General features: G+C 36.7%; 1 protein-coding gene across 2 annotated transcripts in view; it reads right to left on the reverse strand.

The window, feature by feature from the left end:
• ktub (Tub domain-containing protein ktub) overlaps window positions 1-27,609 on the reverse strand; it is a 208,039-nt gene that overhangs the window by 109,799 nt on the left and 70,631 nt on the right. Inside the window, exon 1 of one of the 2 annotated variants that reach the window (XM_089239411.1) lies at window positions 10,242-10,377. The exons of the other annotated variant lie outside the window; for it this stretch is intronic. The gene's annotated coding sequence lies outside the window, so the exon portion shown is untranslated. Of the gene's footprint in view, window positions 1-10,241; window positions 10,378-27,609 lie in introns of those variants that run through there. 2 annotated transcript variants of the gene reach the window in all.

Here is a 27,609-nt window from a genome sequence, read left to right on the forward strand (position 1 = left end):
TATGAGCATAACCATTTCAAGGAAAGTCTGCCCCAAAAAAGCACTCTAAGGCCTTGGGGAAGGGGTTGTTTTTTTCCCTCTGTTGATTATTTTTTTAACCTCAGAGAATTCGGCTTTAATTTCAACGATAACGTACGATTCTTGAAGTTTGGGTTGAACTTCCCGAGGTTAAAAAAAATATCTACAGTGAAAAAAAGGAAACTGCACGTTTGTGCATACAGGGTCTAAAAGTATTCTGCACAATCGCTGGAAAAAGTAATAAATGTGTGTTGCGAAATTTATCAAACTTATCGAGACGATTGGTGGTTTACCAATAAGCTTTACCGACTCAACACATTTACCATAACATACATTTAATTCTATATTTCATCAGCTTCAAAAAACCTCATTTCAAATATGCGAAGTTACATATCTGAAATTCTCTTATTCGGAATGGATTAGCCTACTCCCCACTCCCCTTTGTTTTGGATATATGTGAGGTACTACTTTATTTACTTATTTCGGTGGAAGTCCCAATCAACCTACCTATTCTGCTGCGTATAATCATTGGATTATACGTTTAAAAAAATCACGTTGAAAAATAAAAACAAAACCTCGGAAATGAGAGAGGACTGCATGAAGAGTTTTAACTTTGAAGCGGCTTTAGAGAGAGAGAGTGTGGATAAACCACCACGTCTTATCTACAGCTTTTTTTTCTGAGACAGGTTTGAGATTAGTTATAATTATGTTAAAAATTTATTCACAAAAACATATATTTTTTAAATATTTATAGATGGGATAGATGCCAGCAGTGTTCGCCAATACCCATCTAGATGCATGCTTCATGCATCAAAATTGAATTTTACTCCTTCAAATTTCGTTAAGGAGTGAAAATACTCCATTAAAAAAAATTAGTACCTAAAATTTGCAGAAGTTATTTCTCACTGATAAAAAAAATACCCCTTGAAATTTTGAAGAGGAATGAAATTGTCCTTCAAAATTATATTGTTGGATAACACTGGATACCAGTACAGAAATTGGCATTTTCTCCAGAAAACTGTTAAACAACTGCCTTTTTTCTCAAACTAGCGAAGTTTGCATCTGTGGATTATGAACAGGAAAATTCGGTAGGTTTTCTTCAATTCTTATTCAAGATTCACACTGAGGACAGAGAAAAACAGAAAGAAATGGCTAACCTTTTTTTTTTTCAAAATGACTTTCTTTAACGATGATTAAAATTCTTACAACTTATAGAAAACTAATACAACAAAAATTAAAATCAAAAATTTCACTAGGATCACCAGATTTTCATTTCGATCGAATCTATTGAGGTTTTTGGCCCTTCTTGAAAGTCGGTTGGCATATCTTGTCAAGCAATCTAGACACTCATTTGTGATTACGGCCTTCCTGCATCTTTCATTGACTGACCGACCACTCCAAAGCAGGGCTGTCACCAAAATATCCCCCGAAAGTGCTATCAACCCTCTCCCATCCCCCATTTACGAATTTGAAGTGTCAACGGTCTCTCGCAATACGTATATATACACTATTATTTTTTTAGATTTGAACAGCAATCAATGGTCCAACCCCACTTGAAAACTCATAAAAAACGGGGAAATAACAATCGTTTTCATTCCTATCTTCTGACTCAACAGACATAGCTGTGTCCACCTTCCAATAGTATTTGTTCTAAATCGATGATTATCAACCTCCTCCACTTTTGAAAGAAACAAAACTCCTTCTTTTTTTTCGATTTCTCCACTTGTACAGAGCAAACTGTTCTGAAAAGGGAGTTCGATCTATCGTCATGAAAAGCTCAGCTAATCGTAACTTCCAATTGTTCTACATCTCCTTTTAATGGCAACAAAAGACCACGCAATCTGCGCTTGGAAAATCTCGCATTTCTTTTTCAGATGTTATCTTTCCCTTTCCTAAAACATGGTCATAAAATCACTAGTTCCCGAACTTTTTTTTAGGTTCGTAGTGCCCTTTGTGATTCCCAGTGGTTCTCAACCGGTGCTCCGCGGATCCCTTTGGGCTCCGTGCAAACTTCCAAGGGCTCCACGGCCACTCGAAGAACATAAAAAACCTGGTAAATTTGAAAAAAAAATTATAAATATTTTTGAATAATAAAAATAAATCGGTAACTTTGATGAATAAATAAAAAATAGGCCCACGGGATCCGCCCCTTAGAAATTATATACCAAAAAGGGCTCCGCGAATCAAAAAAGGTTGAGAACCGCTGGTGTATTCAAATGTTTTCCACTGTGCCTCAAATCGTAATACACTGGTGTAAGAAATTAAGAGAATTAGCAGACTTGGTCGATTATCTCTAGAACTACTCTACCGATTTTAATGAAATTTGATATGTACATACATTGATACAATATAAAACAAATAACCATTCAATAATTGTAATACACACGCATGATCGTGCGTAACACTCGTTGGAGTCAGAAGGTATGAAACAGCGGTTGCAGAATAAACAAAAAAATGGGTTAATAGGGGGTATGGTTCCCTCTTACAGATATACAGGTCTCGCAGCCTGATTTCATACTTGAAATAAGGCAGTTTATCATTTCCTGTGGCAATTGGTCCCACTCGTTCAACAACGCTGTTTTCATTCCCTGGATGGTTCCCGGAGGGGGGTTGCGAGTTGCAATTGCCCTACCCAGAGCGTCTATAGGTTGCTCTATAGGGTTAAGGTCTGGAGATCTGGCTGGCCAATCCATCCGGCGAATATCCTCACTCTCTAGAAAATCGTCGAGCAGAAGAGCTCTATGTGGCCTCGCGTTATCGTCCATTAAAATTAACTCAGGGCCAACTGCACCCCTGAAAAGGCGAACATAGGGCTCCAACACCTCATCCATATTCCTCACACCAGTCACGGTGCCTCTTTCAAAGACATGGAGAGGTGTGCAGCCATCCAACATGATACCTGCCCACACCATTAAACATCCTCCGCCATAATGGTCGATTTCGCGGACATTGGAGGGTAGGTAGCGGGTCCCTGGTTCTCTCCATATGAACGTACGGCGAGAATCGGTGCTTAGGCTGAACCGGGACTCATCTGTGAAGAGAACGGTCGCCCATTGATCCATACTCCAATCTCTATGCTCTCTGCACCATAATAAACGGATTCTCCTGTCCGTAGAAGTGAGCGGGACGCAAACAGCAGGTCTTCTTGCAAACAACCCTCTCTCATGAAGTCTTTTGGAAACAACCACCCTTGATACACGGGTTCCTGTGGCTGCATACAAGTCACGAGAGAGCTGAGAAGCTGTAGCACTCCTGTTACGCCTCGCTATAAGCGACAAATGGCGATCTTCTCTGGCCGTCGTGCACGCTCATTTGACACAATCAGAAATTCAATTTTGTAAGGCTTACCACTATACAGGGTGCTCTGATAATTGGACCGACAAACTCAGAGGGTTGTTAGTAGATATTAAGAGGAACAAAAATTGCAATGGGCCGCAAACCACGTTGAAAGGGTGAGAATCGCGAAAAACACATGCAGGCTCTGAGTCCAGAGGAGACGAAAGGTGGATGTCAGTTGATCGCTGAATGCGTTCGTGGGTTTACTTAACACAGCGTTTCTCAACCGGTGCTCCGTCTACACTTCCCAGGGGCTCCGCGGTGACTAGAGGAAAATAAAACAAATCAGTAACTTTGGCAGATAAATAAAAAAAAAAGAGGCCTACAAGGTTCCACCATAAAAATTATATGCAAAAAATGGCTCTTCGAGTAAAACAGGGCTCCGCGAGTTCAAAAAGGTTGAGAACCGCTGACTTAACATATCTGACGTAAGCAGCATCGTGAACCGCATGCGCTGTAGTAGGATCACGAGCTGCGGATGACGTAAATTAGCACTATTGTGGTAGTAAGCACGTGTAGTAGTTAGACTAAACGCGTGGGACCCGTTGCTCGGCCTCCACTTCACCGGATCTCAATCTGTGTGACTTTTTCCTATGGGGTCACCTTAAATCACTCGTTTATGCGACGCCTACGGAGGATCTCACAGGGCGGATTGTCGTCGCTGCGGCAGACATCAAAAGCATACCTGGTATCTTCGAGCGCATCCGGGAATCGTTTTTACTTCGTGTAGACTGTGCAATGACGTCAGCAGCCGCCACTTCCAACAACTCTTGCAATAATTAATCGAATAAATCTTTTTGTAGTCATTATTGTACTTTTTGTTGTTCCAGCGTGACGTCGAAACCCGCATTCGTTTTTCGCGATTTTCACCCTCTCAATGTGGTTTGCGACACCATGTTTCATTGCAAATTTTGTTTCTCTTGATGGCTACTAACAACCCTTTGAGTTTGTCCGTCCATTAACAGAACACCCTGTATATGCAACTCAAAGCAATAGAGCCTAAAGGCTTAAACTTCAATCACCCAAAAGCTTCCAAAATAATGTTACAATTTTTTATCTGAACTAATATGAAATTATAAGGGACGTCGTGTCGGAGGAAAGTCTCTTTCCCGTGAGGTGACGGAATATTCCTATAGTCCGTTTCAGGTTAACTTTGCAGTGAAGAGGAAGCTACGAGGGAACCTCATCACTCGTTGCTATGGCAACAAAAGCCTCTTAACCAATGTATCGATGCGCGGCCTCTATAAGGTATGGACGATTTCTAGGATACCGCGAAAATGTCGTTGTGGTTGCTATAGATTTTTGGATAATGGTAACCAATATTTTTTCTCATTTAAAAATTTCAAACGAGGAAACATCGGTTCAAAACGATATTTTTCCTTTTTTTTTTCACAAAATCATTAAAAAAATTGAAATATTCTGTATAAATGATCATCATAAAACTCCGATTTATGGGAACTTTATTTTGCGGCGAAGGAGTACACTCTCTACCTTTCTCTCCACTGCAAAGTTAACCTGAAACGAACTATAGACACTTGATATTGGAGGGGTTTCCAATAAATGCGCGAATCTACGGAACTTAAAGAAGCCTTTATTTCAAACTACAGTCGAAACACACAACCTTCCAGAATGGAAGTCACATTCCAACTCTCGCTGTCCTCTCTTGGAAGATAGATTTTCTCTTCTAGCCTTCTTTTAACAACGTATAAACAAACAAAAAACACATTACGTGATATAAGCCACAGAGTTAAAATGTCTATACTGGAAAAATAGATTCGTTATAATCTTCCCCTCTGGCTCCGACGACGTCTCGGTGAGGAGCCGGTAAGAGCCATCTTTCCTTTAGGGGATAGTTCCTGACGGACACAACGGGAAGCTCCGGGCAACTGTCGACACTCTTGTCAGGTCGAAGTTCAGTCCTTGAATCACACCGGTTCTCAGGACTCCCACTAGGGTTCGGAAGCACTTTTGTAGAACACCGCTCTTTTGGGATCCGGGTAACTACGGTTGTGGTCTCAGCATCTCGTAATGGAGTTAACTCCCTTTTGAATCGGCATTGCTCCACTGGATCCAAAACAAATTCTTGTTTTCTCCCGTTTGCGTAATCTTCAGTTTCCTGAGTAGATTCAACATTTTCGATGATCTTATCTAAAACATCATTCCCACGTTGGGACTCTCAGAAAGTCCGTAAATTCTTCTCCACTACGATGAAGTTCAACAGCTCACACCGCTTCGCTCCTTTACGAATCGAGCGGGATAGCTTATCAGCGTGGCTGCTGGGACAGTTACAGGCAATATGACCGCCATTTCTACACTGGTAACACACTATCTGATCCATACATCGTCGGGCAATATGTCCACGTTGACCGCAGTTATAGCAAGCATGCCTTCCTCACAAGGTCGAGCGAGAATTTGATACACGACACTTTTCGTAGCCTTCTCCAGGGCCACCTCTACAGCGGTATACCCTGTCATCACCACTCATGTTGATCTGGTGCTCGAGGAAAGGTCTTCCTCCCCCTGAGTTGGAGCATCTATGGGATTCTTCTGAGAAGCAATAAAATTCTCGCTGCTCGATGAAAGGTGACGAGCCTCCCCCGGCTTGAAACATCCCTTGAACTAAGCCGGGAAGGAATCAAGTTCTCTTTGCTGAGAAGTAAGGTAGGTATACCTTCATCTTCACGAATTCGGCACGATGATGACTCAGCAGGTAGTGTCAGGAGATTTTAGATAGTTTCAGATGGGCTTTCGACTAACGGATGCCACTTCTCAGGAGCTTCAGAGAAGTTCCACTTTCCTTGCTGTGCATCCAGGACGATTCCAGCATCTCTGAGAAACTCGGTACCGAGAAGGGTTTGGTCTTCTCTGGCGTGTGGAAGCACCATCAACTCGGCGGGAACCACTTTAGCTTGCACGGTGATGTCTACCGTCGTAGTTAGGACTTCGGCTCTACGAGCATATATATCGGCTAGTCTCATAACAATAGTCTTGCGGGAAAAGGGCAAACCATGTACTGGTAGGAGATGGTACAGTTTCTCCCCTGCCACCGGATGTGTGGCACCTGTGTCAGCACACTGCTCCACGCTTATGACAGATCATGATTTCGATAGCATTTCTTTGACGTCTCTCGGTTGAGAAACTGTAAAAGTCTAAGGCGTCGACACTAACTTCTGGAGTATTCATGGCAGGATTGCATATTCGACATTGGAACTTGACGACACCAGGTTCTCCGCACCCGTAACATCTTAGGACATGACTGCTTCTAGCATCTTCCGATTCCGTATTAGGATGGGTTGATAAACTGTATAAGTCCAAAGCGTTGACACTGGGTCCGTCCATAGGAGGATTACACGTTCGGCATCGGGACTTGGTAACACCAGGTTCCCGACAATCATAGTATCTTAAAACAGGATGACGTCCTGCGTCTTCCGATTCCGGATTCACATGTTGATTAGAATGCGTCTCTTCGTCACACTGGAGACCCAGAGATTTCATGTTGCTTGGACTGCAACTTCTTCCTCTCACATTGGATCTCGCTCTTTTTGTTTCGAAGATTATCATAAGCATCAAGCTTCTCGACGATATCTTCAGGGGTAATCCACTCACTCCAAACATCCAGAAAATATTCTTTGACTTCAGGTGGGATCCTCTTCTTCATCTGATACGAAATCATCAGATCTTTCAACTCGTCAAAGTTTCCAATGTTCAGTTCGGGCAGCCAGATTTCGAAGTAACTTTGGATCTCAAAGTAATAATCCTTCCAGGTGCTTTTCTGTGAGTAGAGAAGAGCTGCCAGAACCTTTCCGCACTCAGCTTGAAACGGCGTAAGAGAACCTCCCGGATGTGGTCGTAATCATGGGCCTTATCTTTAAGTTCTCGAGCAATGAGTTTAGTGCGACTTCATTCGGCAAAACTTCCAGCAGATACGCAACGCAGTTCACCTCTACTTTCAAGAATTTTAGCTGTCTTTCAAACAACTTTAGGAATAACGACATATCATCTTCACTCGGATTGAAATTCGGGATCAACCTCTTCACGTCGAACTTGAGCTGATCGATGAGAGCGACGGATGCCGGTTGCGAGATTCGTTGAAACTCAAGCTGCAACCGCATTTTTTCAAGTTCAAAAGAACGTTCTAGGGCGATTCATTCTTTCTCTTCGTCGGTTCTAGCTCGTTCTTTCTCTTCGGCGATTATATAGAGCGATTTTCCTCTTTCTCTTTTTTCAGCTATTCTAGCTCGTTCTTCTTCTCCCTCTCTTTCTCCGATAATAGTAGCCAGCAGGGCTTTCACGAATTCTTCCTCATAACCGGAGGACTTTGTTATTATATGCTCAGATCTACTACACGTGAATCATTCGGAACTTCCTCTCCTAGTTCTAGAGCGAGTAGGATCAAATCACGTTTCTTACCTTTGGCCAGGTACGCCATTTCGATTCTAGACACTATCAGGAACCTCAAAGTTGAGATCGAATGTCCGCTTCGTACTAACACCCCCTATAGATAAGAAAGCCCACACAGGAGTCGTGACGTCACGGAGTGGAGGCTGATCGCGGGGACGATCGTTTTTCTTCCTTCATAATATCTTGCCTTTCAAGCCAACTGAATAAATTTTCTTTTACAGATTTCTGAAGTTCATTATATAAACAAACTATGAAATCGATTGCTTGCACCAATTTTTTTTTTAATTAAAAAAGTATTTGCTCTTAATTCCAACTTACTACCTTATTAATCCTTAATCATGAAAAAATTTTGCAATATATCTTACCCTCTTCTTATATATTCTGTTCAGAAAAATATTTAAAAATAAATTAAAAATAATTATTTGCAGAGCAAGACAAAAATTAATATAAATCAGTATAAGATGAAATATAAACATCACTTTTTCTACAGCTCTTACAGTTTAAGATAACTTCAAAATAAAACAAGGAAGCAAAGAAAACAACAACACACAACTTCAAATTATGAAAATTTTTATATTTATTCAAAAAAATTGATAAAATTTGTAGAGAATTGCCACAAACATCACATTAGGAATAATTTTCGCACAGAAAGTAATAAAACTTATAAAAATTCCCATTTAATGTATGGAAGTTAGTGTATGGCAATATTTAATTGTGTTGCTTGATTCATCATACAATTTTCTCAATGTTACAACTGAAACACATTGAGATTTAGAGAGAAATGGTTATCCAGGCTTTTGTACTTCACACATTTGGGATTCTTCAATGCCCCCTACTCAAAATATGTATAATATAATGGGTGGGGTGTATGTGTGGTGTAGCAGTAGTAGGTAGGGCTCGGGGATCCATGATGTTCTTAAGTCAGCCACCTCGTTGGGCAATTTGCCTGTTGTGGCGTTGTATTTGTATAAAGCAATTGTGCAATTTTTCTGGTTAATTCAGTTATTTCAGACACAGTTCAAAATATGTGATACTCTCGTAGCACCCCCCCCCCCCCATTTAAAATCAAGGAATGGTTTGAGATTAATTTCACTCATTAGAAGCTTCACTTTTTGTCTGATTCATTCAAGTAATAAACTTCTACATACAGTAGTGATTGGTCATCAGATTGCTCTGCACTAGGATTGACGATATTATCACTAAATTATTGTTCGAATAATTTGTGCATGAGGAATTGCAAGTTAACTACTAATAAATATCTGTATGCATAGGAACATATTGAGTGAAGAGAAGTGAACACACACAAAATTATAAAATATGTAGAACAGCTACATAGAGTTCAAGTATATTTAATCAAATGGATTTGCTCTTTTACAAAAGCTATTGTTTTTGTTTGTCTTCAACATAAACTAGCAATTCATTCGAAATATCCTCACATACATTGAATAAGTGATTAAGACTGTCACTATCAGATTCTTTTACATTTAAAGCGCATTTCAAATTACCTTCGAGATCATGTATGTGAATGAAAAATGGGAATGTAAACTTGCCTAGTTTTTTTAGTTTGATATTCTCATGAAAGCATTTCATTAAGGTTTTTATATTTGTATATATTTTTCACATTAATCATGAAATGCCATCAATTTTATTTAGATAAAAACAGACTAGAAATAAGAGTGTACCAAACAGTCTATGATATTCTATTACAGGGCTGGACAAATCCCAGGCACCAGGTCATCATTGTAACTAAAAAATTGGTATTGGCACCTAAACTTTTTTGTGTAGTTACTGAATTGCAGGTTGAGTGCAGCATAAAATTTTGGAATCTATAGCAGTATACCTGCCAACATGAAAGAAGGTAACTATGTCCTGAAAAAATAAAAATAAAAATATTTTGGACCTTATTCTTCGGGTAAAATTTTTTTTAGCAACTAAATAATTGTTGGGGGTGTCTAGCTTTTTTTTGAAATTTGCCCAGCCTTGTCCTATTATTTGATAGTGTAAATTATTTTCTTATTTATTTGATAACAGTTTGCAAACAGGTGATAGAAATTTTTCTCTGTGTAGATTCTTCTACATTTACCATACATTTTAAAATAATTGAGATAATTTATATTACTGACTTGAAATGAAAACTTACCCAGTTTTGAATGACAAAAACACTCAACATTAAGTTAGCTTTCAAATATCGTCAACATTTTTGTGTGTTGATAATATGGTTCACAGATTATCGTTATATCAAGGTCTCACTGTATTTTAAAACAAATAATTATTTTATGCCACATGTGAATGTACTTTTGCCCGTATAGATTTAAGCAAAATTTACACACAAATATACTGTATAGTCCTATTCCGAAAATTATATAAAATCCCACAATATTTCAACTACTTAAAACATAGATATAAATTCTTTTATTTTATTCATTGTAAATAATGTCATAATTTTCACTGCTAATGATAAAAATAAATTCAATAAAGATACTTACTCGAAAACTTTCGGCACTGATGTCCTTTCTTGATTCTAGAAGAAAGCCTTTGATGATCGATCTTATTCTTCAGTACATTAAAATAAGAGAAGCCTCTCTGTCTCTTGGCATCCACAAAGCATGATTAATAAAAATTAAAACAGAATATAACACAAAAATAAATTTTAAAACGTTGTCTAACAAACTTAAAAACACAGACGATAACGAATAAAAAACACGTGCAAACATGGTTGATCGTTCACTGCTTTGTCTTTCTTCAGCCTCCACCTGGCCACGTCACTAGTTGTGACGTCAACAGTGTGGAGGCTTTCTTATGTATAGGGGGTGTTGTTCGTACTGCCTTGAGTTCGAGCCATGATGTTGGGCGCCAGTTTTATAAGGGATGTCGTGTCTGAGGTGCGTCTCTTTTCCGTGAGTTGACTGAATATTCCTAGACACTTGATATTGGAGGGGTTTCCAATAAATGTGTGAAACTACAGAACTTAAGAAGAAACCTTTATTTCAAAGCACACTCAAAACACACAACCTTCCAGAACGGAAGTCACATTCCAACTCACACACTCCTCTCTTGGAAAAGATAGATTTTCTCTTCTCACCTTCTTTTAACAACGTATAAACAAACAAAAGACATTATGGGATATAAGACTACAGAGAGTTAGTAAAAATGTCCATACTGGAAAAATATATTCGTTACAAAATGATTTAAAGACACTAAAGTGGGAGAATTTTCACTTCAGAACCAGTATCGATTTTGAGCATCACTACAGTACCTTTAACTATTGAATGAGTGTTTTTGAACATTCTTCCAAATTAGTAGCTGAGTCAATATGCTTGACAGTTTTTTTTAAGGTAAGGGAATTCACAAAAAAATCATTTTCAAACCCTTTGTTTGCAGATAGATCTCCATTAAGTGCTACATCTTAGACTTGTCTGAACTTGCATGCATTTGAGAAATGATTGAAGTTCTTGCATCTGAAGCATTCTTCCCATACACTGGACATTGTTTGCTCTTATGTCATGGGTTACAATTTTGACACAAATAAACTTCATTATCAGATACCTCAGCACTCTTCAGCTGGTCTCTTCTTCCATCTACATTTATCACAGTTGGCAGACGGAGTGACAATGTTGGCTTTAACCCTTTTTGCACTGCATTATGTTGATGCCATTGTTATGGCCTTGTACAGTTTGGGTTCTCAGTTTGCTAAGCTCAGCTGCTTTGCCCAATTCGATGGCTTGACCCAAGTCTGGGTTATTCTCTTGCAGCATGTAACCCCCCTGTCTGATGTTCTCAGCACAATACGATCTCTTACAATGGAATCAGACTGATCACGAAATTCACACAATTTAACTAACATTTTAAGTCAGTGATGAACATATCAAATGCTTCACCCTCTTCTTGGATGCGTCTGTTAAAACAATCTTTCCATGACCACATTTTTCTTCAGTGTGGTGAAAATTTCAAACTGGCCAATAACTTTTCCGTAACGCAGTCCAACAATTCCTTGTCCAACAGATCAAACCTGTTGAATACCTCCACAGCCTTCTCACCAGCCACATTCAAGAACAACACCACTGTTACCTCTAACTTAATGCCATTAAAAAAAATTAATTTCAAATGGTCCTAGTAAAGATATCAACCCGAATTAATTATAATAAATTTGGGTTGATATTTTTATTAGGACCATTTTAGTTAAGTACAAATACGTGTACCACAGATTTTAACTTGAAAAAAGAATCATTAAAACCCTTAAAAATGAGATTCACATATGTATACCTCTGCAGTGAAAAGAGGTTATGGGGGAAAAAATAGAAATTAGAAATCATTAACAAGATGTGTTATAAAATGAAAAAAAAAGGAATAAATAAGAGCATTCAATGTTTTTAAAAAAAACTCTTTTTTTTTTTTAAGTTTATTATTAAAGAATCAAAATGAAGTGTGTTTATTTCAATCAGTATACAGTAGATTTGTAGTTATCTGGTGCATCCCCTACTATAGGCCTACTGGGGTGCAAGATTAAGGGATAATTGACAAAGTCCTGTAAGTCTGTGCAGTACTAAAAAAAATGTTGATATTGCAGGTATTTTTTTCCCTCAAATTTGTAATATTTTTATTCTGTTTTACTCATAATATTTTATTCATGCTCACAGTTATTTGCTGTCAAACTCCATTAACCCTTTAAGTGTTTTTCTAAAATTTTCCTGATTCACACTATAACTGCCACATTGGAAATAAAAACATGTTAAGAACTCAAGATATTTTAGAGTGACCGAAATAAAGCAGATGAAGTTTGACAAGATATCTCGGGATTGCAGCTCTAAGGGTTAAAAAAAAACTTTAAGGGCAACACCAAACTTGGGCAGGTGCAAAGGATGCAATCGCACCAGGCCATAAAATATTAGGGACCATAAAACCGGATTTTATTGCATTTATTATATATAATATTTTATGATAACTACTTTAAAAAGCTGGAACTTGAAATTCTACTGATGAAAAATATGTTGATTTATTAACAGACACACATATGGCAGTGAATCTTCGCCCCCACCCCCACATCCTTGAATGAGACTTGGTTTTGTACAGGACCCTTACACTAAGATTTTTAGCTGGATCCTTATATTGATTTTCATGTTTTTCAAATTTATAGTTTTACATGTTAGATAAATATAAGAATAATACCTAAGGTATCCAGAGCCCTGTCAGCCTTTACCATGAAGGTGTTCATAGTCTTACCAGTGCTTTGAGTCTTTGGTAAAAGAGTCTCTTTGAACCCATCACCCTATAAGACTTGAATGGCCGTAACTGGGGGGGGGGATCCGAATTCCAGGACTTTTAGCATACCCCCCCCCCCCTAAATTGAATTTCAGTGGATGCACAGTGAAATCTGTCTAAGACTGGCACTGCGTGAGATAGAAACCTGTTTTAAACTGAATCAAAATATAGCCTGTTCAATGATTAGTGCTTTGATTTGCACCTTTATAAAATGGAAATTTTTCTTCTACAAAACAGAATATTATTTCGGTTTAGTTCCATTGTCATTCCGTTTTGTGCAGGTTTCACTGTATAAGAACAAAAACGAGTTCATCTCTGGGCCTAATTAACCCTCATTACATCTCATAATATTTAAGAGGGCCACAAAACTGTTCTCGCACCAGACTACTAAATGACTACTAAAAGTACAGTCTTGTTCAAGAGACAGGGGTTTGCTATATGTGATCTAATAAGAGAACATTTTATGGAACAGGACCAAAAATGCTATTTGATATGAACCAGGTTCAATATAGCAGGGTTTGACTGTTTTATCTTGTTATTTTGGATCTGTTGACATATCCTTCCTATTAATGATGTGTGTGAGTGTAAATGATTATATCCAGAATATTCAATTAAACCAAGACACAGATTTAAACATTAAAAATGGGAGACAACATCTGTTGTTGTTCAGACTTAAGCAGCCATGTTTTTTCTACTGTTGCCATAACTCCAAATCTAAATACTTGACTAATAATCTGTTGCCAGATACCAAAAACAGAAATAAATAAATCAATTGTTTGTCCATTGATATAATTTTATAACACTTTCCCTTGTTAATAAAACAAACAATTTCATTACAATACAGCTCCTATTTTAGCGGACAGTGTCACTAATCTTGGCTTGTTCAATGGCTTCATCATCATATTAGCCAACTGACTGATTCTCTGTAGGGAACTTTTGTACTGCAATCTCTCCTTCCATCACCTTCCAATCCTAAGAAGTATGTTGTTGATTTACTAGCAACTTTAAATTTCATTTTCAACTGTTTAATGAAATCTTCAACTTCTCCAAATATTTTTTTATTTGTTTCCAAAGTTAAATAATACATGAAACAGTGAAATCTCAATATTTGTTGTCAAGAGGCCTGAGCCTGTACAGAGCAACTAATTAAAGATAAAGACGAAAGAAACAAAAAAATAACACAAAACTTATAATAAAAAAAATAAAAAAAAATAGTTAAATAATGAAATGAATTTTCAAATAAATTTTTGTAATAATTATGCTGATATACAAGTTCACATTTGATATAACAACAATTGATATGAGGCAACTACAGGCGTATAGATAATAATATAATTCGCTTCTAGAATTGAAAATATACATCTATATCGTCTATTGCTATTAGAAATTCAAAAAGTGATTTTTTAAATGATGCAAACCTAGATATATTCTGCATTACCAACGGTAAAGCATTAAATAGTTTAGGAGCAAGGTAGTAAAAATGTTTGCGAAATATTTCTTTTCTAAATGAGGGTATGCGATAAATTTCGTTTGGTCTTCTCAATGATATGGACTCTCTTTGAGTGCATATTGATTTATTACGATATATGTAGAGTATGATTCGGTAGATGGCGTTATGTCTTATGGGGAGTAGATTTAAATTTCTATAAATTGAGATTTGAGAACGAGCACTGTAAATAGTTTTAAAACATGTTTTGAATAGAACAAATAGGCAGCAGATTTGTCTTGTAATCGCCACCCCAGATGATGATACCATAATTGACAATTGAATAAAACCAGGCATAGTAAATTTCTTTCAGAAATTCTGCTGTTACCTTTTGTTTCAGATAATAGAATTTATATACAATAAAACGTAGTTTTTTCGCTATTTCTAGTGCATGAAGTTTCCATTTTAAATTGCTATTAATATTAAGTCCTAGATATTTGATATTTTGTACCTGCTGAATTTTTTGGCAGGAGCAGTCGAGGTTCATCAAACATATTGGGCTATGGAATTTTAGATTAAAATCAATTTCAGAGTAAATTAAGTTGAAATGAATGACTTTAGTCTTTGAAAGATTTAAGGTTAAATCATTGGCTAGGAACCACTTTCTGATTAAGCACAGGTCTTGATTTATTTTAGTTGTTAGTGTATTAAGATCGTTGGAAGAATATAAAAGAACTGAATCATCGGCGTAAGTAATCATAGTACCATGAATATTTAGTTTACATAAGTCGTTTATGAATATTATAAAAAGTAAGGGGGCTAAATTTGATCCTTGGGGGACTCCTCTCTGTATAGTGATATAGTCACTTAGTGTGTTTTTAATTTTAACTCTTTGTTTACGATTGGTTAGATATGAAGTGAACCAGTTCAATGTATTACCTCTGATTCCAGCAGAACTGAGTTTCTCAATGAGAATTGAGTGATTTATATTGTCATAAGCTTTTGAGATGTCTAAAAATATGGCCAGGGTAAATTTACAGCTGTCAATACTGTTATAAACAAATTTAGAGAAGTTTAATAGAGCGTTTTCGGTACCACGTCCTTTTATGTAACCATATTGATTTACAGCAAAGAAATTTGTTAGGTTAAGGAATTTATAAATTCTAGATGATAAAATTTTTTCTATAACTCTAGAAAAAATTGGGAGAATCGATATAGGTCTGTAATTAAAAAGGAAATTTTTCTCTCCAGATTTATAGATCGGAGTGATGGTTGCTCGTTTTAAGGAATCAGGAAATGTGGCTGAATAAAAAGAAGTATTAATAAATTTTGTTAGAAATTCGACATTATTTCGTGCAAATTCTTTAATAAGATATATACTGTTACCATCGTAGTCTGGTGTAAAATTCTTGTAGAAGCTGTTTAGATTATTTAGGACTCAGTATTATCTACATCAAACAAAACAAAAGAACTTACAGTTGGATATAAATAATTTTTGAATTTATTAGTGTTGTTAAAAGCTAGATTACCATTATTGATATCTTTAAAATGGGCGTTGAATTGATTTGCAAGTTCCAAGCTGTTAGAAAAAATTGGAAAAATTGTATTTTGGTTTTTATGATTGATGGTATTATTAATGAATTTCCATTTCTGATGGTTTGAATTACATTTAATAAATTGTTTTCTATAATATTCATTTTTAGTGTTTATGATTTTCAATTTCAGTTCCCTAGCTACACAATTATAAGCAGTTTTAAATAATAAATCATGAGGATGTTTCCTTAATCTGATATATAATTTTTCTTTTCTCTTGATCAGGGCATAGATTTCAGACGTCATCCAATTTTTTTTTAATTTGTTGTTTCGATATGTTACAAACTTAAAGTTATTGTTAATAGAGTTCAGAGTGGATGTAAAATACTGATATTGTAAATTTAAGTCGATATTATTCAACCAGAGGTATTTATAATTGTTAAAATAAGTTGAAAGTTTTTTATTATCTAATAATTTTAGAGGGGGATTTTCATTAGATTTGGAAATTGGAATTCTGTCATAATATAATTTTAAAAGAACGGGATAGTGATCGGTTAAATCGTTGATATATATTCCAGAGGAAAATGATATTCTATGATTTTGATTTTTTATAAAAATATGATCGATACAAGTCGAGGTATCTTTAACTCTGGTTGGTTCATTTATTAAGGATTGAAATCCAACCTGAAATAGATTGTTTTGATAATCAAGTACATCGGGATTATTTGTCAGTAAATCTATATTCATAACACCTATTATTATGATGTTTCCATAATTTAAACTTTTTAAGACAGACTTCTTGCTGATCAGTTGCTGTGACTAGGCCCTAATCAACATATAACGCTAAGAGTAATTTTCTGTTATGATCTCTGATGTACAAACAAGGATCAGCTTCACTTTCTTTGAATCCTAGTTTCAACAAAAAGTCTCCAAAGCACTTGTTCCACCAGCAAGGAGCTTGCTTAAGAACATAAAGGCTGTTCAAGTCTACACACACTGTTTTTTTTTTTTTGTCCCATCATTATAACCTTCAGGTTGTTGCATATAGATGGTTTCTTCTAGATCACAATATAAAAATGCTGTAGAGACATCAAATTGAATCAAATGCAATTTCTCACTTGCTGCAACACTGATTATTGAGCGTATTGCTCAATAATCAGTGTTGCATACACCCTCCTATCTTGGTTATTGGACTGAAGGTTTGATATTGACTGAATCCTTTGATTACAAGTCTTGCTTCACACTTGTCAATACTACCATCTGGATTCTTCTTGACATGATACACCCACTTACAAGGTATAGCTTTCGATCTTTTAGGTAATGGCTGTAGAATCCATGTATGATTTTCTCTTAAGGAATTCATTTCAGATAGTCCATGGCTTTCTTCCAAAATATACTGTCTGCACAATTGATTTCATCTTGGTAAGTTTCTGGTTCATTTGCATCAGCCATGAAGACATCTGCCAACATAATGTAGTCTTCAAACCTTTCAGGCTTTTTTCAACTTGTTTCTGTTTCTGAGCTGTCTGCCATTTGTTTCAGCCTCCTCATCTTTATTTCCATCTTTACTGAGCTACAGCTATTTTCCCTATTCTTCACCATGGATATATTTTCCATCATTTGAAAGTTCTTCATATCAATCATTTCTTTCAATTGGTAGTGTGATTGTATTTTCAGTCTGTAAGGGCTTCTTTTGAAATACCACATCCAGTGCCGTCTTAACGCATGGGCCCACCCAGGAATGGCCTGGGAGCCTCGAGAGAAGAGGGGGGGGCTATGATGTTCTTAAGACGGCCCTGACCACATCTCGACAGCAAATTACTGTCTGCCTTTCTTTGATGTAGATGCAATATCTTTCATCTCCTTTCTTATCCATCTTCCTTCTTTGAGTTGGGATATGAGCATAACAGACTGACCCAATGATAGGCATATGCTTTATTCAAGGCATCCTACACTAAGCATTTGTTTTTATATTGTTTTTGGATGCGCATTCTAGTGTTTGTGCAATGTCAGATACTGATGACAGGTCAGAACCTTGATTAGAATTATCTGGACTTTCTATATGTAATCTAACAACTCCTTTTTGATCAGGTTGAACTTCTATAGTCCCACAAAGAGTTGTTTGACCAGCACATAGCTGTACAAAATTATTATCAACAGGTGGATATAGAGATGCAGTAGGAGAGTTAACTTTTAACACTACAACAGAAATTTTTATCAGAAAATAATTTTTTGTGTATATTATTTGTCTTGTTTACACTCTGTACAACAGAAAATAATGGTATTTCTTTGGATGGTGAGGCTTTTCCTTTATTTGCACCCATTCAACAAAGGTGCTCGTTTACATAGGCAAAATGCCCATTGAGGTGGCTGAGAAAAATATGCTCATAACAAATATGGTTGTCATGTTTCAAAAATGCAATTACAAAAACTAAAAACAATATATATATGCATGATAAAATATTATACAATGCCCATAAAAAATACTTATGGTTGTCTTGTTCTATGTATGGATAGCTTCTCGATTTACCCCAACAAGTTTATCGTATTTCTTTTTAATTGTGTCAGAATTTGCTACCCCCGGAGGTAAGCTATTCCATTTATTAACAATTAGAGAAAAACACCCTGCGACACCATAACCTAGAATTGGACGGCTTTTATATAAAAGGAACCAAGTGCTATTTTTAACATTTCAGACACACCGACATCTGAACTATTGAAAGAGGTAGAATTTTTTATCTAAATAGAGCCAAGGAACATATAGGCTGTGATGCCATCCATGTGCACTTGAACCAACTACCAAACTGAAGAGAACTGAATCAAAGATAACTTTAAATAGCTTTTTCTCAGTTTTGATTTAATGGCGCTTGGTTCCTTTTATATAGAAGGCATCCAATTGCCCCTTACCAATCGATACTGGTGTCTCCTTGTAAAAGCAGTAGATTGAAAGTGCAGTAATAATTCATGGTCCATCCTATCCATTCCATTGAAAATTCTGAACACTTCAATCATACCTCCCTGACACCTGTGTTGATCCAATGTAAACATAATCAAAAAATGAAGTCTCTCTTCATAACTCAAGCCCTGTGTGCCAATAAGATTATGCATAGCTCTTCTCTGCACCCCTTCAACCAAGTCTATGTCCCTCTGCAGGTATGGTCTCCAAACTGTTATAGCATACTCCAGTCCAGGACAAATTAAACCTCGAAAAAATGGAAGAATGACTTTAGAAGAATGTAAAGAGACCTTTTTGAAAATAAAATTGAGCATTCTATTCGCTTTTTGACCACCGCTGAACAATGTTCAGAAACCCTTTGCCTCTCATCAATGAGAATTCCCAAATCGGTGATCCTAGTTGCATCTGGAATAGTGACACCATTCAACTCATAAGAGAAACATGGGTTGTTTCAATCAAAATGAGTGACCATGCACTTGTCAATGCTAAATGTCATGCTCAATTCATTTGCCCATGCTCCAATCCTGTTTAAGTTGGTCTGGAGCAACCTCCCTATTGCTTTGATTCCTTACTACTCTCGTTAACTTCACATCATTTATGAATTTGCTAGCAATCCCATCGATACCCTGATTGAGTTCATATAAAACGTGAAAAAGTGTGGGACCAAGGACACTTCCTTGAGGGACTCCACTTGTGACGCCTGTCAAAACACAGAATTCCTTTTCATCATAACTCGATGTGACCCATCTCTTAACCATGATTCTATCCAATTAAGCAAGTTGCCCCCAATCCCATTCTCATGTAAATGCCTCAAGAGTTCTTGTAAGGCCCCTCTTCACTTGAGGTGCCCGGGTGGGGCCATGCCTTAAGATGCTGCTGCTTGCCGTCCCCCCCTAAATTTTTCTGCCCAGGGCAATTGCCCTCTCTGCCACCCTCTAGTTCCGGCCCTGAGTACATGTACTATTTACAATTAGTAAAGTATTGCACTGCATTGAAAACTTTTATTTTTGTTTATCAAATTATTTTTTATATTATCTGCATATCTATGCAGTGGAAAAATAAAAATGCTCTATCAACGCAACATTTACATAAATAGTTTGCGCAGTGAGCTTGAGCAATATCTTTAACAACATTGAAAATCATCATTTAAGTTTATCAGTTGCCACTTGCAATGGTTTTTGCAAATTGTGAAAATTCATACACTTCTTCCAATATCAGAGGTTTGCACCCAGCCAAAATTTGGGCTTATTTACGGAAGCCTTCACAAAATTCCGGATCGAAAAAACGGACCCTTCATAAAATTCTGGACCTGAAAAATGTACCTCACAAAATAAAAATTAATAAAATCTTAAATTTAGAGTTTCATTTCTTTTGTGTAGATTAACTAAATTGCTTCGCTTCCTGCAAAATTACTTATTTTTCACAAAATTAATGATCTTTTTCACAAAAATAAGAGAAATTTTCACAAAAACTGGATCCTACAAAAAAGGTATGGACAGAAGCCTCTCATGATAAAGTTATAAAATATAAATTATAAAATTTTAAAATTTATTTAATTTATTAAATTATAAATTAAATTTTTTAAATTCAAATATATTAAAATGAGCATAATAACCTGTACTAACCATCCCCCTTTCTTCCTCCTCTGGTTTTTATACTACCAAAGGGTATCTCATACAGTGTGATGGAAAGCTGCCAAAGAGGAAAGAAGTATACAGAGCTCTCTCCATGGAAAGTGCTCCCAAACCTTGATCATATGACCTGTATTTTAAGGAACTTTTTTATCAATGCTTCCGAAAATTTTTCTTTTCTAATTTACTAAATTCATTTAAAAATTAAAAAAAAAAGAACTTTTATGGTATTAAGTTGGTATCAAATCCACACACACACATTTAAAGAATTAAATTAGTGACATAATTTTCAGGGGGGCGTGCCTATGCGCTTCCTTCACAAGCCGCCCCTGCTATTTCTTTAAGAAGCATCATATCCTGAGATGTGTAAGAAAGAGATTCATCCCCATCGTTTCTCCAAGATTCTGTAAGGGCGCGGTAGCCCGGTCGATAAGATGCTCGCCTAAAGTACCAAAGGATGTTTAGAGGTGTCGCGAGTTCGATACCCAGTTCGTCCTTGTCAGAAAACTTTCCTGACACAGGGGTACAACAAAAAACGGCGACTTGACCGCAGCAAAAATTGCTACCGCAGGGAGTCCCCCATCGAGGGGTTAGCGCACCAACCCCTCGACGAGTATAAAAAACAAGCCTGCCGTTCGGAATCGGCAATAAATTGTAGGTCCCGGTCTAATTAGCCCTCGTGTGCAGAAAATGACTGTGGTGTGACAAAAATGATCAAATGATCAAGATTCTGTAATGGCTATAAGATCCAGGCCCTCCACAGCTATCATAGTTTCTAAAAAATCTTTCTTATTACCCTAGTTCCTGGCATTTACTAACACACATTTCAATTTGCCCTGTGATAGTGTCAATTGAGAAGCCATCTGTAATTCCTGTCTCCATAATGTTAGTATTAACAATAACTAACATGTATTCCCGTCTACATGGTCTGGGAGTAAAAAACCTGACCTAAGCCTATCGTAAACCTCCCAGACCCCCTCCTATTCAGATGAATCCCATCCCAACCAAGCCACCTGTCGGTAAATGTGGGAAGCTCCAAGAATGTGACACACCAAGTGAGGAGCAAATGTCCTTTAGGCTTAAATTGAATTGGTGGATCCTATTCCTATACCCTTAGTAGTACTGGAATCACTGCCACATCTCATCTGAACCCCCATGTGGATAATAATAACTCTTACAGAGACTCACTAATATTCGCTCCTACCTGATTCATTCCCACCCACTGGATTACCCTCCCATGGAACTGTCGATGATGAAAATCGTCTCAACCTTTGCTAATCTTCCCGAGGAACAGTGGTGTAGCCAGGGGGAGAGGGAGCGATTGCTCCCCCAATCGAAATTTTGCCTACATTGGCGCCTATTTCTCTAAATGACTTTTGATCTTTAGAAAAACTTGAAAAATATTGATTTTTTTCATTTTCTACCTTCATTGACTATAATGTGATGAGTAAGGAATAAAATCTACATTTATATTTGCGCCACTTACAGTTTCACAGTGATTGGGTTTGTACTAACCCTTAAGAGAAGAAGGAAAAAAAGAAAGGGCAGGTTTTCATTACCATTTTTGACAATTGCTCTCAAGCTCTTCATCTGCAAGCATGTTCAGATCAGCCTCAGTTCCCCCACCTTTATTAAAGGGCAGAATCTTGCCCGCTTCTAGCTCTAACTTTTTCTATTGCTATTGGTCGTTCTCGGTAGAGCTCCTTGAAATACCTTTCATAGGTATGAGGATATGGCGTGCACGAAATGTTCATTCTATTCTGAAGGGCCACCAAGAGCTTTGACTAAGGCGCTTTTTGAAGAAATTAAGCACGGGAACCTATTGTGGACAGACCACTGAACCTATGAAGTAATGGCTAGGATTCAAGCTCCAAGAAGTATCGCCTTCTCTTTGGGCTCCTTATGTAGAGCTTGAGGCATAGCGGAGATAGACTTGGAAGTGGGGGGAGGGAAGCACGATGATGATGTCAATTCCTCTTGTAATATATACATTAGTGCGTCGACTGATGACTCCACCTTTGACGCTGGGGGGAGGGGGGTTGCCCCCCGTATCTCCGCCCACTTTATGTATGGGGGGGGGGACTTGGCTAGATTCATATTCATAATGCCTAGAAATGCCACGTTATCTGCAGGTGCCTTGGCAAGAGCTACTAGCTTGTGTATAGGGCAGTGTCAAAGACTAAGAAAAAAGTTGGAAAACAGATATGAGCTTTTGAGCCGTAAAAAACCCAAGATTTTGGGGCGCAAAAGGGGGTTCTGGAAGAGTTTTTCTTAAAGTTGGGTAAATAAAAAATATATACTCTTGGGTGAATAGCACTCTGATATGTAGAAAATGGGAGAGGAAGTTAGTCTTCTATATTTGTACGGCAATATATTGTACTATATTATACGGTGATAGTGCATAGTTTTATGTTAAAATGTGACTTTTTCAGAAACATTGTCTTTTTTTTCATGGTGTAGTTTCCCTTTTCTATGAATCACTGTTTGTTTCATAATTATGCATATACAGCTGTGTGCCGAATCGGAGAAATTATTCCCTGGAAAAAGTTATGGCTGGTGTGTTTTTATATTTTAATATAAATTTTTTTCCAACTACCTGTTAGGGTGACTTCCCAGTTGTTTTTTGTGTTTGCATTTGTATAAATACACAAAACATAAAATAGAATTCACATTTTTTTAAATTAATTAAAAAATTAAAATACATTAATCAATTGAAAGATAATTAATTTAATTTGAAAAATAACATCAACTGAAAACAAAATAAATTTGATTTTTATAAATTGGGAAATTCAAAGTTCTTTCCACTAATGCATAATTTTAAGTTTGCGCCTTAAGCACAAACAAAAAATGGCGCCTTTCACAATTTTGCTCCCCTACTGACAAAAACCTGGCTACGCCTCTGCCCAGGAAGACAACGGCGCTCAAAACCCCAAAATCCGTACACACCCTGTTTCCTAACCATAGAATCACAGACGATTAAACCCCTATCACTATCCCCAACCTCATCCAAGTCCACCTACTCACCCTCTAAACTGTCGTTGTTCGTGTAGATTGCTTCTTCATTCCCAGGTGGCTCTGTCATAACTGAGCCCTCTCAAACCCTAACTCTCTCCCATAATGCTTGGACCTCATGAGTTTCAACCTTGCTCTATCCAAACACAACTTACATTTGAAACTATCTGCTACTACCCCCCCCCCCCCAGATCAGGGAAACCTTCCATCACAAGCTCTACACAACACTAATCGAGGTTGAGGCATACTAACACTATTGCAGAAAACTAGATACTAACACAAAAAATAGAATAAGAAATGTTGGCAGGAAATTAAAATAATGTAAAATACATTGCAATGCAAAATACACATAAAAGATTGTACGAAAAAATTAAGTAAAATAAAATGCGCAACGCTAACTCGTGAAGAAGAAATATATATATTCATTGGCGTATGCAAAGGGAGGGGTTGGGGTTCTAACCACCCTCAAGCCAAGATTAAAGTGTTATTTTGCAAGAAAAAATGTAAACCCCCCGAAAAGAAAAAAAAATTGAAACCCCCCCCCCCCTGAGAAAATTGTGCATATGTATATATATAAACAACACAACACACCCCTAAAAAGTATTAAGATACCAAATACAATTTATACTTATTAGTATTCGCTAACTATCTATTCACTAAGACTAAAACAAAAATTAATGAGAATACCCGGAAAAAGTATACACTGTTTGCTAACACTTATGCCCAAAAAACCCACGAAATCATATCAAAGAAGCAGGAAAACACCAAAATGGCCAGTAAACAAAGAGCCAGATATTCCCTCCCATACGAGCATGTAGGTGAAGAAATTGATTACAGACAAAGAAACAATGATCACAAACCTGGCAAAAGTACAATGAAAATGAAATGAGAGAGAGATAAAAGTTTAAGTTGATTGAAAATACACAATGAAAATTAAAAAAAATTGAGAACAATAAAAAACACTTTATCTCGCAAAACCAACAATGGCAGTTCTTCTAAAAATCTGGTTACAAAATCAAACTAAAGAGAATAATTAAACACACTATTTAGAAAAATAAAGAAAGCAGCAGAGTGTTGTGTGACCCAAAAATAAAAATAATAACAACAACCGCATCCTATAACGACCATGTGTTATTGTCACAGTTCCATTATAATGACTGGCAAAGTAGGTTCCAAATGTTCTCCTATTCATCTCACCCCATGTTATTTTTTATGCATTTTATGCAATATAACGATCAACAAAGTTCAATCAAAATACAAGGTTCAATTCACTACAACATCCAAATTCAGCGATGCCCACCCTTATTTTTTTTTTTTGCACAGGAATTAGTAAAATCCATCCTAAAGTGTGCTTGAAATTAACCTTTGGCATGGAGAATTTAGTATAATCTACTTGATCTACCGAAGAATTTTTCTTTGTATTATGGCAAGAAACTCAATGGAATGCCTAATAAAAACCTGTGTGTCACTTTTGCATGACTGATCTTCCCATTTCTCTAGATCTGGATTTCTCTGAATCCAGATTGAAGAGTATGAAAGTTTCAGGCTGTGACATAAGGGCATGTCATCCAATAGGCAGGCCCCCCCCCCCAAACAAAATTCACTGATTTTATAATGGTTGACTGGACAACAACCCCCTCACCCTTCCTCTAGTTCCAGCTCTGCAATATGTATTCATAATCAATCACTTTTCTTCAAATAAAGAAATAATATACAGACAATGAAGTTGGGCTTTGGCACTGAAAACTTCTCTCAACATCAACAGATGATATATATATATAATAAATGTTGTATAGCCAATAGCATCTGTTGATGTTGAGAGAAGTTTATTTGTATAAATATATATATATATACACACACACACACACACATACATACATACATAACACTCTACTCACAGTATTAATTTTTCTTCAATTTCAAAAGTTTTAGATGTTCCTGTCAAAAATTTTCATCCAAAAAAAATTCTGCAGGTAATGTCTGCTTTTCCCCCATTATTTCGAATTTTATGATAGGTAATTGGCCTACCCCCTTTTAGCACATTGACTTTATTGATAGTATCAATAAGCTCCATACTTTTCTGCATGGACTGAATGGTGGAAACCAGGATGCTGAAGATTTATCTCATGTACGTCATTAGTTCTTCAATAAAAGGCAAAATAAAACTTATGAAATCTTACTACATGCAGCATTTTTATGGATCAAAATCATTCAACATGAATTTCAATATTTTAAAGATCTCTCTGTAGCTCTGTAGTACATGCACTCACTATACCCACAGTCATCTTAAGAACATCATGGGCCCCCAGGCCAAGTGATTTTTCTGAGGCCCTACCTGTAAAATTCTCAAAAAATTCAACTACTTCTCGTTTTTTGGAGGCCTCTCTTCTCTTGAAGCCCCAGGGCTGTGCCCTGGTGGGCCCATGCGTTAAGATGGTATTTATATAATGAAAATTCCTCACTCTCGACATCCCATATAGGATCAGAATTTCTTGAATTTACTTTCATTTATCGTTTGGTTAAGTAAGGCCAGCTCTTGGAATTTTCACTATACATTAAATTTACCTGGAATTGATTCTAAACGTTTGTCATCTATAAAATATTTTTTTTTTGTTTAAAAAAAATTCTAGCCTAGCTTTTAATTTGAAAAAAATTTCAAAAGTGAAAAAATATCCTAAAATACCAAAAAATGTCCTAAAACCTGGAAAAATGCCTTAAAAGTGAAAAAGTATTGATAAATGCAAAAAAAAAAAATAATAATAATAACATGAATGTCATCAACATCCAGGCAATGATTATTAAAATTTCATTATTATTTTCTAATACATTTTCATTGCAACATTATAACAAAATCCAAAAAATATCGTTGGGCCCCTGAGAGGGCACCTCAATTCAAATCTTATCTGAGCTCGGACTGGATTAACCTGTCTCAACTTGATAGCTCGGGTAATCACTTGTACAATAATCTGGTAAAAATTTTCAATGACGTTGCATTGAAGTGTGATTTAATTGTCAAAAAGAGTCGATCGCTCAATTTCCGGAGAGCAAAGTGGTTTCATAAAGATTGTGTCCTGCTAAGTATGCACTTCGGAAAGAAACTCACAATTTCCGCCAGAGCCAGAACTTTCAGGCTCTTTCTAGGGCTAAAAAATACTATAACAATATTTGTAAACTTAAGAAAACCGCTTTTTTCCAAAACTTGAGGGATAAAATATCTTTCTCTAATGTCAAGGACTTTTGGGATTCTATAAATGTCTTTCGGAAAAAAAGAGCCCCTGGTGCCGATATCACGGTAGATAAATGGTTCAACCACTTTGAATCAGTTTTTTCAAAAGAAACAACCTCAATCACTCGACTCTCACTCTCAATGAACCGAAATGATCCATTTCTAGACTCAGATATATCAATCGTAGAGATGAAATTAGTAGTGGGCTATTTAAAATTAAAGAAGTCGCCTGGAAGTGACGGAATACTCAATGAATTCATCATAAATTCTCCGGAAATTATTTTAGAAAAAATCGTATGTCTTTTTAATAATATTGTGTCTACTGGTGTATGTCCGACAGTATGGAGCGAGGTAATTGTAAGTCCCATTTTCAAAAAAGGTGATAGAAACCTCCCCCATAACTACAGACCTGTCTCTCTTTTAAACTCTATGGAACATATTTTCTCGTCGATATTGGCCAAGAGACTGGAGCTTTGGTCCGATCGCAGCAGTGTTTTGCCGGAAAACCAATGTGCATTTCGGAGGGGCAGGGGGTGCCTTGACCATGTCTTCACTTTAAACTCCCTTATCCAGTTGCACACACGTCAGAAAAAGGGTAAACTCTACGCATGTTTTGTTGATCTATCTCAGGCATTCGACTCCTTGGACCGCTCATTATTGTGGAGTAAACTCTATTCACTTGGTGTGAGCTCCAACTTTTTGACCATCTTCTGCGGTCTCATTGGCAATGCTAAAGCTAAGATAAGATCAAGTAAAGGTCTTACAAGCTCAATAGCCATAACTAACGGTGTTTTGCAGGGGGATCCGTGCT

The sequence above is a fragment of the Pholcus phalangioides genome, unplaced genomic scaffold (genome assembly GCF_987345545.1).
Source record: "Pholcus phalangioides strain wild (caught in Gottingen) unplaced genomic scaffold, Ppha-v1.0 ptg000011l_1, whole genome shotgun sequence".
NCBI classification, from domain to species: domain Eukaryota; kingdom Metazoa; phylum Arthropoda; class Arachnida; order Araneae; family Pholcidae; genus Pholcus; species Pholcus phalangioides.